Here is a 6,138-nt window from a genome sequence, read left to right on the forward strand (position 1 = left end):
AGTGGGCCTGGGCCTGATGTGGGGGAGGACTGGGCCCAAGGGTGGGGAGAAGCCAGGCTGCCACGGCAGGGGGAGCAGCAGGCTGCGGCTGCCCTGATGGTGGCGAGAAAACAGGAGGAGCAGGCTCGGGGGTGACGCGGGAGAGAGGGGGATATGGAGGAGGAGGTCCACTCCTCCCCTCCCCCAACTGCTGCCATGTCGGGCTGGGCCCGCTCCTCCCCTGCCCCTGCCGCCACCGCCACAGCGCACCCACTATTCCTCCCACCACCGCGGCGTGGGCCCTGCAGGTGGTGACAACGGAAGGGGGAAGAGCGGCCCGAGGCCAGCGCCGGTGGCCTCACCCCTCCAGTGGCATCCCAACCCTGCTCCCCGCAAGGAGCAGGGCGGGGGGGGCGAGGCTAGCACTGCTGACCTCGCCCCCCTGTTCCATCTGCTCCCTTGCCCCCTGCCTCCAGGGAGCAGGGCGAGGCCTTGCCCCTCCTGGGCCCCCACCATCATGGTAATGCTCCACTACATGCCAACTCCTGTTCAAACACTTGTTCAAACTTTGATTGGCTGCTTGTCAGTCAATCAGAGTGTGAATAAAGCGCTATGGACAGACAGACATTCAGACAGACTTAGGCTTTTATAATATTAGAAAGATGCTGCTGTTTCCTCAGGGCTGTCCAACCAATGCCCCATGGACCACATCCAGCCACAAGGAGTAAACTCATGGACTCCAGGGGTGCATATACACATGCCAACTTTTTGACAGTTAACTTAACTTTTTAAAGGCAATTTAACTGCCAGAGCATGCACACATATATGGAGCAGAGTTGACTCAAATGCAACGCAAGATAATTTACCTCTGAGGTGTATTATCTTAAGGTGTGTTAAGTCGACTCAAAGTTGACTTCAGGTACATGTGTACGCTAAGTTGACTTAGCTTAACAGTGGCCACGGGCCACTGCAAGGGAGGGCTCACAAAATGATTGCCACCATGTCAAGGAGCTATATGTGTGTACACGCTGATGTGGCTTAACATAAGTTGACTTAGACGTGTGTACGTATTCCAGGCTACCCTGTTGCTCCTGTAACTACTGCTGGGATTTCCTCCATCTTCCACTTCCTGCCCCAGCCCCTGAAGGCAGAGACCAAGGGAGCCAGTGAGCCTGCAGCCCAAGGGATTTGGGGTCCCAGGGCTTCCCCGTGAGGCAAAACATGGGGAGCATGCAGACACCTTCACTATCTCAGTATCTTGTTGAGCTGTGATTGGTCAGGGAAAGGACATGGTTTTATTTCAGATCCTTCGCTGGATGACTGCAAGAGCATTTCTGGCATGAACTCATTCCTGTGACTCAGACGTGCATGTCTGTGTATATCCCAGCCAGTACTCACTTGCTGACTTCGCAGGGAGCAAATACAGAAGAGGCATGAGTGAAGTCACTGAAAGACTGGAGCACGTGGTCCAGGAACCGTTTTAGTAGCCCTTTGTGCCTTATGCATATTAGGAAAATTAACTATTGCTGCTGTTGGGTGTCAGCAAAGACCCCACTGTAGGGGCGAGTCGCCTACCACCTGAAGGCTTGCCAGGAGCAGCCTGATTCTGACTGGGCCCAACTGGGCCGCATTGCTCCACTGCCTACAGCTAAGCTTCAAGATAGAAGCCCAGAGCTCCCAGAAGAGCACTGCCTGCTTGTTGCTTTACAAATTTGTAGCTGTCTGTGACTTTGGTTTCTAGTCTTCAAGAGGTGCTTGACTGTTTTTTGGACTGTTAGCTTGATTACTCCAGCGAAGAGTCCTTTGCCCTCCTCTCCAGGTGTGTGACCTGACCGTAGCCACTAGGGGAGAATGCCTGTGCCTGGGCTCACAACAGCTTGGTGACAATACTCTTGAGGTTTGGAAAACTTAGACCTATCACCCATGTAGCCAGGAGGTGTCATAGCCCCCAGGCCATGAGGTGGGCTGGGGGGATGGTGGTGCTTGTGCTCTCAGTTTGTATCTCCATGGGGCTCCATCTTGATGTCACTTCTACCAAACCCAGCATAGCCTCCCACACAACTCTGGTTTCAACATATCAGTAGTTTTCCAATGAAAAACATTTCAACAAAAAATCCAACCCTCGGAGTTGCTCTTGTGGTGAGCACGGGTTTAACAGGAAATGTAGGTCTGACTAGAACAAAACTATGGCAAGATCTTACTCTGCTCAGCCCCAGGCAGCTGGGGATTCCTGTTTAGCCACCCCAAGAATAGCATGTAGCTCTTGAGGTGTCCATCTCATAGCCAAGTGATGTCTGTCCAGCAGGCAGTTTTCATGGGAAATGGGGATAGAGAACAGCTACATCTTAAACAAATAGGAACTTCAAGGGAAGGAATGGAAAAAGCCAGCAAATTCTGTCTGGCGCAAAAGCCACAGAAACAGCATTGGAGACTAAAATGGGCTGGGCTAACAGTACTCCTAAGGATCCAGAGGGCAGGATAGTCATCAGGCTAACTTCCAGGCTGCAATTTTCTGGCCTTGGGACAAGGGTCGGGGAAGACTGTGCTCTGGTTGGCTGACTAACCAACTGGGGGAAACAACTTCTCAGGGTGTCTAGCTCCAGAGCAGCTTTGGCACCGGTTTCCATGGTGCTTGTGATGGCACCACATCCCTATCCTCAAGGGGAAGGATGGAGATGTGAGCAAAAGCTGGGAGTTTGAGGGGAAGGATGGATAGGGCTCATCGTTTGTCAGACAGGACAGAGTAGTGAATTCTACCAGAAATAAATGGCAGGAATTTATGCAGACCAGAAACTTAAATCACCACTGCTATAAATACGCTGTCAGAGGGAGTCAGTAATTGTGTGTGGTGGTAGGGAGGTATTGTGCTGTGGTCACAGGCTCCTGGGATTGCAGCTAATTAGGGTTGTGTTAGGTTGAGTACCAGCTGCAGTGTTCAATTAATTACAGATGCGCAGCAGCTGCCATCTGTTGTTGGGGAGACTATGGGAGGAAAAGGGCAAAGAGAGGATAATGGATGACAGCCTAGGCCCTGCTAGAGGAGGGGGCCAGGCTACAGCCGGGGGGTGGTGACTCTGTCCCAGGACCAGGATGTTAGCTACTGCCTGTGGCTTTGCTCTGCCCTCAATAAGTCACTGCCTGCTTTCATCCCCAGCCAGTGACATGGGGTGAGCCCTGCATCTGAGGTTTCTATCATATGCCGTTACTAACCCTTTCATTGCAGAATTGCCCTGTGCTTCCAGCATGGGATGACTGTATCTGCACCTTCCTTGTTTTACCCAGATTGAGGAAATTGCAGACACGATGGCTTGGAGTGCACTCAGCTGTTTGCTATTCTGTACTGAGAAAGGGAGAAGCTCTTAGGGGTGAACAAGGGGTAAGAGTTTGTATTAGGCTTTTACATGGGTAATTTTGGGTTGGAGGCAAGAAGACATTACGTGGGGAGCTCTGTTACAGGACCATGGAAACCACAGGAATGAAGGAGGCTGGGGACTGAAGCCCTCAATCTGGACAGTGGCTGGTAAAGCAGTCAATGCAGCTCCTAGATCTTGGTCTGTTGGCTACAGGTTCAACCTCCAGAGACCAGACCTAGCCTGCAGTGGTCCCCGAGAAACCTTGCAACAACCCATGAGAGCTGGAGAAGCAGGATCTCTGGCTGGGCCCCTATATCCCTAACATTATTGCCTCCTTACTGCAAGGCTTCTTCTGGGTCAAAGGCTGTGCCAGGCAGTTTTGCTGGCCCAGTTAGTCACTGTGCAATCTCCTTTTTGCTGAAGGCAAATTGGGATTCTACAGTCACTCACTGGAAAAGGCAGGTTCAGAAGCAATAAAAGCCCCTTACCAGGGCATCAGCATCAGTCCTGCTTCCTGTGCATTTTGACTGGTGTCACAGGAGCAATCCTGCATTAATGGAGAGGCCCCAGGAGCTGGGCTGATGAGAGGCTCAGCAGCCCCTGTGCTGTCTGCTTTGTTTTCAGGTCCCAGGTGAGCAGTGTCCTGGGTCTCTCTCCCTTTCTACACATTAATTACGAAGAGACACCTAAGAGTTGATACTACCAGTAGTTCCTCTTGTGATGCAATGCAGGTAAGCTGAGACAAGCTTCTCAATGTTAGACAAGCAGCCAGCGGGAGAAATAGCCAATATTTGCTGGTCAAGGGACAAGCTGCTTAGGGCTTCTTAACAGGTTGAGCATTATGGGCATCTACAAGGAAAGCACATTGAGGAGAGCTCAGCCTTCAAAGTGGGGACCGAGTTAGTAGGCAGCAAGAAGGTAGCTTTCCTGGTTGCTATGTAGGCTCCAGAATCTCAGTCTTCAGTCTTAGGTGAAAAAAATCCCTAGCATCTATTGTGGCAAAGAAAAGCTCTGAGAGTAAACCCAGTCAGCAACAGGAGCTCTGAGGCATGAGCTAGCCCATTCCCCGCTGGGAGGAGTTCATGCAGGAGTCAGTCCCCAGTAATAACAAACTAGATGTACATGGGAGGGTTTAAGGCTGTGGATTAGATGGGATCTAGGGTTTTTCTGATTCTTCTCCCAAGCCTCAGGCAGTTCTTGGCAGGGACAGATGTGGAAACTGGAGCTCCTACCTTCTAGGTAAATGGAGAGACTCGGGGCTGTCTAGGAAGAGGAGAAATCCCATCTTGTAAGCAAGTCATACAGATTGCCCCAGAGGCAAGGGTGGGAAAGACCTGAGACATGCCATGGCTCCTGGCTACCAGCAGGTGTCACCAGACTCATGCCTGGAGTCAAAACAAGAACTAAACCAGGCTCTGCCTCCGCAGGGCTGCCAGGGCCATCCCTCTGCACCGCAGCTGAGCAGACCTTGATGCACTCCCAGTTGCTTGTCCCCACTCTCATTCAAGTGCAGATGTTAGAGATCCCTGTTCACCCCGTTCTGCTCTGTCACTGAAGCGGGCCAGGCAGGAGGGTTGCATGGCTGTGTCCAGTACTGACCAAGGCAAAAGGATACAGCTGGGTCCAAGGTCAGATTCACTGGCACAGAAAGGTTGTTCTCGTGGGACTTTGGCTGCATCTGAACCTGACTGCAGGGAGACATGAGATTCCGGTGGCTCAGATTTGAGATTCTAGATTCAGTCTCGGCTTAGTTTCCATCTCTGAAGTGAGCTTGGATTTGGGGGCAGGGACAGGAGAGGTTGCATGTGCCCTGTGCTGCTTGCTAAAAAACAAAGGGGGAAGCTCTCTGTGGACCAAGCACCCCTGCATGTCTCTCCACTCCTAGCGGTGCCTTGATGTTGCTTATTCTCATGGAGACCATTTAATCTCAGTTCCTAGACTGAGCTTTTGCCACCTATGATGAGACCCTTGGGGCATACGTTCTCTTACATTGTTTGCGTAGCACCGGGCACAGCTGGCCTCCTAGCCTGTGTGAGGCTTTCAGATGGTACCATAGTAGAAGTGAGTAATAATAACAATGAAAATAATAGCAAATACTAATTAGAGAAATGCTGGGTTACAGCTAGAGCAATGGGTCTCAACCTTTTTTGTACCAGGATCCATTCATAAACACTGATGGCCAGTCCCAACCCAGTAAATAGTTTAAGTAGAAAACAGCCCCCTGGCTCTGCCAGTGTCCCTCACTCCCAACCCACAGCCCCACTGGCACCCCTCACTCCTGACCCACTGCTTCCTGCCCCAAGGCCCCAGCCCCCCAGTGTGTGGGGCAAGGGATGGTGGTGGTGGGGGTGTGTCGGGCATGAGGCCCCTCATATTTGTGTTCCCACAGTGGGCATGAGTCTGCAGCCCAGCCAGACTGGCACGGGCAGAAGCCATCTCCACAGCCCAGGAGGCAGGACCCAGTGCAGGAAGGCAGAATCGGGTGGCAAGACTCATTGCTGCCACCACCACTGGGACCCCTGTGCTAGCTGTGCCACTAGCAGTGCAAGGAGTAACGGGAGGGGTGGGGCCATGCTGCTCTCACCTCCTCCTGCTGCCAGCCACTCGCATGCTGGGCTGTGGTTCAGTCCCACCACCATGCCCCTGCCACTGCCCCCACTGCTGCTCCCCTCACGCTTCCCACATTGCCTGCCACCCCACATCCCCCCCGGGGCAGACCTGCAGCCTGGGGGGAGTGGCAGTGGTGGCTGGGCTGTGGCAGTGGGGTAGAGAGTGAGTGGCTGGCAGTGGGAGGAGGTGACGGCAG

Source organism: Gavialis gangeticus, unplaced genomic scaffold (genome assembly GCF_001723915.1).
Source record: "Gavialis gangeticus isolate Ggan-Ray unplaced genomic scaffold, GavGan_comp1, whole genome shotgun sequence".
NCBI classification, from domain to species: domain Eukaryota; kingdom Metazoa; phylum Chordata; order Crocodylia; family Gavialidae; genus Gavialis; species Gavialis gangeticus.